We start from the raw sequence: 12,182 nt of genomic DNA on the forward strand, positions 1-12,182 counted from the left end.
GGGCAGCCCCTCGGGCAGCTCGGACTACCCGAAATGGGCAACATGTGCTGGCCGAAATTATTCCCCACAAGACCTTGAATTTTGTTGCAAATATTCATGTCAATCGGTTAGAAATTGCCCTCAATATAATATTAAATATATGTTACACAAAAAACTAGTAACCTTAGCTCCGATACCACTTGAAAGGATCGATTTAGGTGACCGAAATGCACAACGGAAGCAAAATATTTTCGATTTTAACACAAAAATTCGGCCACCATGTACTAGATGTAGCATATACAAAATCTCAACTATGTCATACATAGGGTGTTGAGAAAATCGTTACCTATCAATCACAAGGATTGATGTATGGCTCCAACTAAAGTGTAAACACTTTAGCTCTTGAATGGATGAGTTGATCTACAAGCTTCCTTGACTTTCCTCCAAAATCAAGCCCACCACCAACTAGGTAGATCCCCTCAAATTTTGCACTACAAAAATATGAGGATTTTTCTTTGAGAAGTGTAGGAAATCTTCAACAATTGAAGAACAAAATTTTTGAGAGAAAATGCTTCAAGAATTTCGACCAACATGTGAGAGAATAGGGAGAGTGAAGTCTTGTCTTGGATGTGAGAAAAGTGAAAAAGTTGTCTTGCATGCCATGCAATATTTTAATCAAAAGTATTCAACAACCCTTCACCTCCCAAGCATGCAAAACCTAATGGGCTTGTAACATTTACAAAGGGCCCATGGACTTTTTAATTGTCTCAAACATATTTGAGCCCAATTAGACTTTACTTGATTTTACTCAAGCCCACTAGTTAAATAATTATTTCCAATTGGGCTCTACAAGGCCCAATGTTATTTAATTAATTCAACACTTGAATTAATTTAATTATTTGGACTCTACTAGGCCTACTAGTGTTTAATTAATTCAACACTTGAATTAATTTAATTAAGTCCATAATAATGTTTATGAAAATCACAATTTTCAAATACATTATTCACTCGGCCTATTTTTAATTTAGGAACATGTTCATAAATTAAAATTACATTTCTCTCATAGAAGTCATACCTCTATTTTCTCTACGCTTATAAACTCATTTATAAGTCGTTCAACACATTGAACTAATTTTTAACTTCTCAACAGGATCTAGAAAGCTAGTACTTGTGTGGCCCTCAATGGTTCATTGATACAACTAGCCGTGGGTTCACATCTCCATGTGATTCGGACTAAACATGTCCTTATATGAGCATACTGAAAGGGGATCGATTACGGTGACCGGAAGCGCAACGGAAGTTTAAAATCGAATTTTAGGGAATAAATTTCGGCCACCTCAAGAATGTGTAGCAAATACAAAAATCTCAACTTTGTCATACATAGTGTGTTGAGAAATTTACCTATCAATCTCAAAGATTGATGTAATGGCTCCAACCAAGTTGTAAACAACTTGGCTCTTCAGAGGCAAGACAAATCTACAAGCTCTCCTTGTTCTTGAGTATTCCTTCAAAATCAAGCCACCACTAAACTTAAAAGATCCACCTCACACTTGCACTAGAAAATGTATGGTATTTTTCTTTGAGAAGTGAGTGTTTTTCTCCTCAACAATTGAAGAAGAAAAGAGAGAAAATTTTGAGAGAATTGGAACCAAAAATTCGGCCATGTGCAATGAGAATGGGGGAAGGGAGACTTGTCTTGGACTTGCAAAAAGTAGAGACAAAAGTAGCATGCCAAGCCTTGATATTTGAAAAAGTAGTCTCCAACCCTTCACCTCCCATGCATGCATTATATTATATGGTTTTTAACAAATTAAAAACCATGGACTAAATTTAATTATCTCATACATATTTGAGACTAATTAAACATTACTTGAATTTACCCAAGTCCCACTAGTTAAATAATTAATTTAAATTGAGCTCTACAAAACTCAATATGATTTAATTAATTCAACACTTGAATTAATTTAATTTTTTGGACTCTACTAGGTCCACTAGTGTTTAATTAATTCAACACTTGAATTAATTTAATTTAGTCCATAATAATGTTTATGAAAATCACAATTTTCAATTACATTATTTATTTGGCCAACTTTTAATTTAAGAACACGTTCATAAATTAAAAAATTACATTTCTCTCATAGAAGTCATACTTCTATTTTTCCTTACACTTATAAACTCATTTATAAGTCGTTCAACACATTGAACTATTTTCTCTTTTATAGAAGTCATACTTTTATTTTTCTTACGCTTATAAACTCCTTTATAAGCCGTTCAACATATTGAACTATTTTACTTCTCAACGGGATCTAGAAAGCTTTGTGTGGCCCTCAATGGTTCATTGATACAACTAGCCGTGGGTTCACATCTCCATGTGATTCGGACTAAACATGTCCTTATATGAGCATACCCCAATTGCTCCATTCTTACTTATCAACTCCTTGATAACAAAAACGTCAGAACTCAAGTCTGATAGTACCCAACCAATCATGTTAAACGCCTAGCAGCATCGCTTACATGATTCCCTAGGTATCAAATGATAGTGCCTGCAAGAACCATTCAATTATGGTTAGCGTACAGTACGGTCCCTTCCACTCATATATCCCGACCGATTCGACAACCATTGGTTTATCGAGGGTTGTCAATGAATCGATACTATGTGTCATGTCGTAGTTGCATGGATGGTGTAATCTATGAAACCCCTTTCATAATTACCACCATACTCTGATCAGAGATTTCAAACTACATATACATGAAAACACATAGGATATCCATACCCGTAGGTAAGCGGTGAATCCCAGACTACAATGCATCGATACCTATATGATTCTCCAAAACACCCAACCTTGCCACCTGATGATCCCTTGAGAGTCGGTAAACAAGTCAAAGTGTAGTGCTAGCACATAGAGTCTCAATATTGTCCCGGGTCATAAGGACTAATGATGTACAACCATAAACCAGGACGTTTCCACTCGATAAGTGAGAACCACTTGGAAAGTCCTTTTATGGAGGGTTGTTCAGTGCACTCTACCAGGAGCACCTATCTGTATGATCGGACATCAAAATGTCCCCTACCAATGAAACATTGTACTCACATCACAGATACTAGTCTCTAACTCGAGCGGCCTATATCCTTCTTAGCGGCGGCTGAATCGACTAGGAACTGTTTAGAATATACAGTATTATAAATATGAGTTTCATGATACTCATCGTATGAGCATCTCATATTCTTTCTACTATTTGTATATTCAAGGGCTTTATCCATGCAGTTAGCATGGGTATACAGATAAAGATGTGCCAAAATAATAATTTCAAATATTATTAAAATAAAGATTGCTTATACATAGAGTTTCATTGTGAACACTCGGCCAACACTTGGCTCGACGTGCACCTACTCTAACAATCTCCCACTTGCACTAGAGCCAACTACCTATATACTTCAAACCCATTGATTTGCGATGCTTGATGAATTATGGTCCAGGTAAAGGCTTAGCTAGTGGATCAACAACATAATCTGCGGAGCCGACTTTGTCAATAGACATTTCTCGTCTTTCCACAATCTCTCTGAGGATGTGGTACTTTCTCAATACATGTTTGGACTTCTGATGAGACCTTGGCTCCTTTGCTTGAGCTAAAGCTCCCGTGTTGTCACACAACACCGGGTGAGGAGCAACTCCATTAGGAATGACATCCAACTATTAGACGAAATTACTTATCCAAACAGCCTCCCTTGCTGCATCTGATGCAGCAATGTATTCGGCCTCTGTGCTGGAATCCGCAGTATTGTCTTGCTTGGAACTCTTCCAAGAGACAGCAGCACCATTGAGAATGAATAAAAACCCAGAGGTTGACTTCCAGTCATCGATATCGCTTTGGAAGCTAGAGTCGGTATAGCCTTCCAATTTCAGTTCTCCACCCCATAGACCAAAAACAATTTATTGGTCCTTCTCAACTACTTGAGGATGTCTTTCACAGCTTTCCAGTGTGGAAGACCAGGGTTCGATTGATATCTACTCACTACATTTAGTGCGGAAGCCACGTCAGGACGTGTAGATATCGTCCCATACATGATTGTACCAATCGTAGATGCATAAGGAATGCTTGTCATCGCCGCTATCTCTGCATCAGTCTTGGGAGACATAGACTTGGATAGGGACACGCCATGACACATTGGTAGATGTCCTCTCTTGGACTCATCCATCGAGAACCGCTTCACGATGGTATCAATGTATGTGGACTGGGTGATACCAAGAAATCTTTTTGATCTATCTCTATAGATCTGTATTCCCAATACAAAAGATGCTTCACCCAAGTCCTGTATCAAGAACTTACTCGCTAACCATATCTTAGTTGATTGCAACATTCCTACATCATTCCCAATGAGTAAAATGTCATCAACATACAACACAAGGAATGTCACAGCACTCCCACTGACCTTCTTATACACACACGGTTCCTCAGGATTCTTAGCAAAACCAAACTCTTTGATTGTACTATCGAATCTGAGGTTCCAACTCGTAGATGACTGCTTTAGACCATAAATAGATCTTTGAAGTTTGCATACCATATGCTCACTTCCGATAGATGTAAACCCTTCAGGTTGAGACATGTAAATCTCTTCCTTAATATTCCCATTAAGAAAGGCTGTCTTGACATCCATCTGCCATATCTCATAGTCATACCATGCAGTTATGGCTAGCAATATCCTTATAGACTTGAACATTGCAACTGGTGAAAAGGTTTCCTCAAAGTCAACTCCTTGTCTTTGAGTATATCTTTTTGCCACCAATCGCGCCTTGAAGGTCAATACCTTCCCATCCGCCCCAAGTTTCCTCTTGTAAATCCATTTACACCCTATGGGAACAATTTCCTCAGGTGGATCCACGAGATTCCACACTTGGTTCGAATGCATGGAATTCATTTCAGATTCCATCGCTTCAAGCCACTTGGATGAATCGGCATCAGATAACGCTTCCTTGAAGGTCCTTGGATCACATCCAAGGTTAGGCTCATCATGGCCCTCTTCAAGAAGCAGACCATACCTCACAGGTGGTCTCGAGACTCTCTCGGATCTTCTAGGAGCTTGTATCTCCTCTCTTGGCTCTTCGGGTGTGGGTTCTTCAATTGTGGGTGTCTCTCCAACGTCTTCGAGTTCTATCATGTCCCCTTTTCTATCCAATAGAAATTCTTTTTCCAAAAAGGTTGCATTTCTAGAAACAAACACCTTTGTTTCTTGGGGATGATAGAAATAGTATCCTAATGAATTCTTTGGATATCCCACATAGTAACATAAAATGGATCGACAATCCAATTTATCTCCCCCTACCTGCTTCACATTAGCAGGGCTCTCATATTCTAAGACAAGAATATTTGGGAGGCTTACCCATCCATATCTCATATGGTATCTGCCTTTGAATGGACATTTAATGGAATATCTTTCAATTTTAAGTTATAGAGATCGTTTTTAAGTTCTCCAGTACCAATTAAACATTCATTCTTGTAAATATTGCAAACACATTTGCTAAATAAACAAGAACATCCATATTTATCAACATAGAAATGGAAACAATGTTTTTTTACAAAATTAGGTACAAACAAAACATCTCATAAAATTAACTTAAAACTATTGTTCATAAGCAAGTAAACATCTCCAATAGCTTTGGCCGCAACTCTTGCCCCATTGCCCATACTCAATAAGGTCTCACCTTCCTTGAGCCTCCTACTTCTTCCCCTCACCTGTAACACATTACAGATATATGAGCAATAACCGGTATCCAATACCCAAGAAGTAGAGTTAATTGAAATGTTTACTTCAATGTAGAACATACCGTTTCCAGAACTCTTCTGGGCAAGATATTCTTTGCAATTACGCCTCCAATGTCCAGGCTTCTTGCAGTGATGACAAACATCACTAGTCTTGTCAGCCTTAACTGGTGTGGCTGCCACAACGGTATTCGGAGAATGCCTCAACAAGGGCACGTTCTTCTTGGGATGTTGGAAAGAACGCTTCTTTCCCTTCCCATGTGGATCAATCTTCGTACCAGATAAAGAACCCACATAAAGAACCAACTTTTCTTTCTTGATGGTTGATTCAAACATAACAAGCATATTCACCAACTCCTCAAGGGTCGGCTCCATCTTGTTCATGTTGAAGTTCACCACAAAAGGATCAAATGAGCTAGGCAATGATAACAGCAACACGTCAGTGGTCAACTCCGAAGGCAAGATCAGATCCATGCCAACGAGCTTGTCCACGAGCCCAATCAACTTCAAGCCATGCTCATGGACCGAGGCCCCAACTCGCATGCGCAAAGTGATCAGCTCCTTGACGGTAGCATGCCTAAGAGGCCGTGTTTGCTCACCAAAGAGCTCCTTGAGATGCAAATGAATGTCAGCAGCACTCTTTGCATACTCAAAACGCCTCTGCAGCTCATCATTCATAGAAATCAGCATATAACACCTGGCTATCAAGTCATGGTCACACCATTCCTTGTAAGCCTGCAATTCCTCAGGAGTGCAGTCAGTCGGAGCCTCAACAGGGGGCGACTCAGTCAGTGTATATGCTACCCTTTCCGAATTCAAGACGATTTTTAAGTTTCTTAGCCAAGTGAGGTAATTAGGTCCAGTTTATATGTGTTTGTCGAGTATTGCAGATATCGGATTGCGAATCGAAGACATTGTCAATTTGTACTGAAAAGTAAAAACAGATAAATGTTGATGACTATTTTAAAATATTTAATAAGATATGAAGTTTGGACTTTTACTTCATAAATATTTGCTCCCACTGTTTTGACATATTTCACTACCCTCTAGTGAAAACGGGAAACTCCTTTCCTCAGTACGTACGTAAGGTCAAATTAGCGAATTATGATCACGAATAATATCAGCCAATCACAATTCCTTAAAGGTAGTTTCCAATTGCATCACAATGCAACCCTCTACGTAAAATTTTGTCTCACGTTTGATTAGGACCCAATAATATGATGTCGTTCATCTTTACGTGTCAAGCCTTACCCATCGATGTTGAACCTTAATGGACGGTCGCCATGAGTTCCCTCAATAATATGAGCCGAAATCATGGGAGTTCCACGTAGTTCACATCACCATGTCAATGGATGTCACAGCTTTCCGGCACCCAGGGCCCCCCCAATAATATGAGCCGAGCCCCGAGTACGGGTAGCGTACATCATGCACCCATTGTCGATGGAAGACATGGAAATTATAAACAAATTTATAATTCCCCTTTTCGGGCTTGATATTAATTTTGAATCTTATTCAAAATGAGGGTTTTTAATTTTGAAAGGTCTCATCATTAATTTTATTTAAAAGCTCGCCATGTTTGATCGTATGTTTGCCGGATTCATGCAACTTTGTTATTATCATAATAATAACGCACATACTCATTATTTATAACATATCATGCATATATTATAAACAGTAAACAAACAAGGATGATCAATCGCCCCAATACTAACGGACGGTGTGAGCTAAACACGGGCCTAGGTCCAATCCTATGGAAATGCACGGGATACAAATGCAACTATTACATAAGCTTCCAATATTTACATGTCTTCGATCTTCATAATCATCATGGCCACCATCTTCCAATCTTGATCATCTACTATACTATTATTTACAAAATAAATATCCATGGCAAATAGGGATACATCTCATGGGGTGGGAACGGGCCATAAACCAAGCCCACTTTATAAATTGATAATTATTACAATCATTCAACACAAAATATCCTAGCATACTCCTAGCAAATTGGGCTTGGGCTTTTGATCATCCTTCATGCATAATATCACATATCATACACCATCAATTAATTATCACAATAATTAATTGATCCAATATTATATATCTTGATCCAATCACTAACCACCACGATTATAAACTAAATTAACAAAGTATTCAAACACCTTTGTCTACTTTCAAATTAATTTATTTATAACCGAATTTCTTGTAAATCACCATTTACTATAAATATTTAAAAGTTCAACTTAAAATATTTATTTCATGAGAAAATATTTGCAACTTTTGTAATTTTAAACTTAAGGGCCCAAAAACTTATTTTTCACCAAAAACATTTTCGGCCCATTTAAAAATTCACAAACATGTTAGCTATCCAATGGCCCAACAACTCAAGGCCCATGACACTTTGATAATCCAAAACACTTTTGGAAACCCTAGCCGTCATCGTCGTCGCCGGATTCCGGCAACAAAATTTTTTTTTTATTTTTAAGGGGCTGTTCGGGGAGCCCGAGGGGCTGCCCTTGCTGCCCGTTTCGGGCAGCCCCTCGGGCAGTGTGGGGACCCGGACGCTGATCTGTCTTATTAATCATCTTTGGGATTTAATTATCAATTAAGATAAAACAGGGTCTAAAAATTTTTCTTTTTAACATAAAGTGCGGAAGGTAATGGCATTTATCTATTATACAAATCAGTATAATAATTATACAAGTCTTGTACAACACACTTCTAATTCAAACTAGTCTAAGGTTCAACTACTAAATTCAAGTAATAAACCAAGTCTACTATAAGTCCGGAATCACCACGCTAACTCGTCTTCTCTCATCGTCATCTCGACCCTGATCCAGCCCCACATGTTGTCATGCACACATACAAAACAAGACAACAGCCGGATAACTCCGGTGAGAATAAATCCCAGTATAAAGCATGATAAGCATGTATATAAACAAACTAATTTATAAAGCATGCTATCATGTATAAAAACAATCTATTCCATAATCTATGAAATTAATCGAATAAGCATGCAACTCAAATCAGAAAAACATGCATATAAACAATCTGAATCATAAAACATGCTAACCCAACTGAAAGCAGTAATGATGGGTCCCATGATCTAGGAGCCACATCCATATAAGTATGCAGTTCTAATCAAATCATGTCTAGACTTGACTCGATCTATAACTCTAGGGATCCCGGTGTGAATAAGACGTCACTGTCTGTCACCTACCCTCCCAATCGAGGTGCTGTACGTCTTATTCCTAGACTTCGGCCTGATCTGTATCCACGTCTACAATAGGGGCGGTGATCTTCCCCTAAGCTGGGATATCGCCGAACATCTAGAAGTCTGGATGATCTCGCAGACTTTCCTATCTTAATGCATGAATACAAAATCTGTAAACCAAGCATAATAAGATAGAACATAAACAAGAATATAGTATGTGATTTATTGGGCAACTCAAGGATGATCTCGATTGAGTTGTTTCTTCCCGAATATCACATGAATTATACCTTTGTCGTCCCGGTCTGACGAAGATGATGATCTGTATTCAACTCTGTCCATATCAATCTGAAAATACAATATCGAATACGCTGTATCAGTAAATAACTCAATACACAATCTGTTATGATCAATACTCAAATCAGTATAAAATCTGATCAATATCTGAACAAGTTACAATCTAATTCATGTCATCGACACTGCAATACAATCTGAATAATTACTGAGTCTGATCAATCTCAATCAATACTGAATCTGATCAATATAACTCGATTGATGTTTCGACGGTATAACAATACAATCTGAATAACCCCGTCCATCTGAACATCACAATAAAATACTGGAACTCATAATCTGTGTCCACATAATTCATATTCTGAATACTAACATAAGTCTGCTATAGAATCTCAGTCAATATCTTTCAAAAATCGTAATAAATACCTAAACAATATATTCTTTAATCTGTCTTCAATTCTATAATATCTACGGTAGCAGAAATACTATATCTGAATCACCTGCAATTCTAACATCATATTTCCAAAATATCTCAAAACGTAACAAAACTTACGTCTTTGTCTAGCTCGTAGCACAAGGAGAACGATACTACTTTCGGATTTGAATTCTGATAGACGGATCTTCCACAATCGCAACTTAAAAAGGCGGAAGGAAATTCTCTCAAGTCTCTCGGTTTCCATGCCAAAATTCTGAAGAAAAACGTGTCATCCACATATATTTATACTGCATGCAAATCTAGAAACGTGGCATCATTTTTGGTTCTGCACGTCGCACCGCGGGTGCGGTCATACATGCACCGCAGGTGCGGTCCCGTTTCGTCGATTCTATCCAGATTTCCCGAAGCCTGACCGCGGGTGCGCTGCCTACAAGACCGCGGGTGCGGTGTCACAGCGCGGGTGCGCTCCGTCTAATACCGCGGGTGCGGTGTGGCTACGGGATTTGCAATCCATTTCCTGCACATGCACCGCGGGTGCGGTGATGTCTAGCACCGCGGGTGCGGTGCTGCATTCTCAAGAATTTCTTATTTTTCCATCCTGGCAACACTTTATAATCTTGTCTTATCATTTCTCATAATTTCTGGGCATTACATTTCTCCCCCTCTTAGATTTGAGTTCGTCCCTGAACTCATAAGACATCAATTCAGATATACGAGAAAAAAATGTATACTAGAGTTTAAATCAAAACTCAAATCCCTGATCCCTATCTGGAATACGAATTCATGAAGTATCGTGTCACAATACTTCTCACAATCCTTCTGACTGAATTCATCTCATCATATTGGTTATACAACATCCGTATATACCAACCTGTAAGTTATAACAAAACAATACTACCTGTAGCTGTTATCACATTTGCTTATCCCAATCCAGGGCATATTCAGTCTTTATCTTCAAATCCCAATCGTCATCATCCGCCATTGGTGTCGTAAATCTAATCATGCTGAACTATCTGGATAACTAGTGCTATCATCCAGCACTAAAGTTCTACCAATATCTGCCAATATCTGATTATTACACCTTGACTATCTGTCAATGTTTCTGACTACCTGCCAATCTGTAATAAATCTGCACAAGAGAGCTTATGATATAGTCTATCACAAGTACAACTCCATCAAAATCACAATCTGATATCATTTAATTCAATATTCTAATCCATCTGATCATTTCTTTGACATCGATCTATGTTATCTAGTTTTGTTTGTACGTAATCTGGTACAAACTGATAGATATAGATTGAACAATCCGTCAATCTTAATCATATCATATCAAAATCTAAAGAAAATAGCTGTAATGTCATTACGAAAACCATAGAAATGTACTCTCATTTCTATTCAGAAATATACATATTCTGTAACAAATCTTCTGATTTCTATCTTTCTGCTTTCTCCTGTTTGCAATTCAGACCTATCAGTACAATTTCTACTAACATTGCTCTAATCTGCTTATCTCACAACTATCTGTTATCCGAATGAAAACTGAATCCATCACTGTGCATGTCTGACACCATTTGTGATATCTGATTCGCACTATTCGGTATAAACAATCAGTTAATAATATAAAATAAAGAAGAAATACCTACCTGGTATTCGGTTCTGATTATAACTATCAATTCTGTTATACAATTCTGAAACATTCGGATATCACAAAATAATCAATCTTATACAAACACAATTCACATATCAGTTACTCTAATCGAAACTCTGTTCTGATTATCGAAATACAATTCTGAGCATTCTGATCACATTTCTGAACTGTTGCAACTCTCAACTGTTTACAATATTCTGTATCAAACATACATACAACCCACAGTAATATCAATCAGATTCGAGATAAAGATAACCTATACAGATCTAGTGAGTTTAAGAAAACTCATAAAACAACGATTGCTGGCAATACTGATAATTCTGACTACTGATCAATCTTCATAGTGCCCAAATCATCAGCCATATCTCCTCTGCAATTAGAATATGCTCCCAAACAATATAAGATGTCTCAAATACTGATTTAGAGCAATCACAATACGCAAGCAGATATAACATAATAAGGAAATAAGAGAATAAGAAAATCTGTAAAACTCAGCAATTCTGACTTTCTGACATTTCTGCTAATTCTGATATATCTGTTACCTGTGTCGTTTACAGTCACTGATTTCTGTCTCAACGGTGCAAATAAATCGGTATACAAACTGCAGATATCATATATTCTGAATACAATCTGTTTCAATTATAATTCATACCTGACTAATTTCTGTATACAATAATCACGGTTCTCTGAATATTCAATAAATCTTCAAATATTCCGTTTAATCAATCAGATGCTGTTAACATATCAAAATCTCATAGATATAACAAGCATAGAATCATCAGAACATCTCTGAATATACTGAAACATGCCAAAGAGCCACACAAAATCGGATGTAACTCCTGGTCGATATTCTTCTA

Source organism: Primulina eburnea, chromosome 13, assembly GCF_022965805.1.
Source record: "Primulina eburnea isolate SZY01 chromosome 13, ASM2296580v1, whole genome shotgun sequence".
NCBI classification, from domain to species: Eukaryota; Viridiplantae; Streptophyta; class Magnoliopsida; order Lamiales; family Gesneriaceae; genus Primulina; species Primulina eburnea.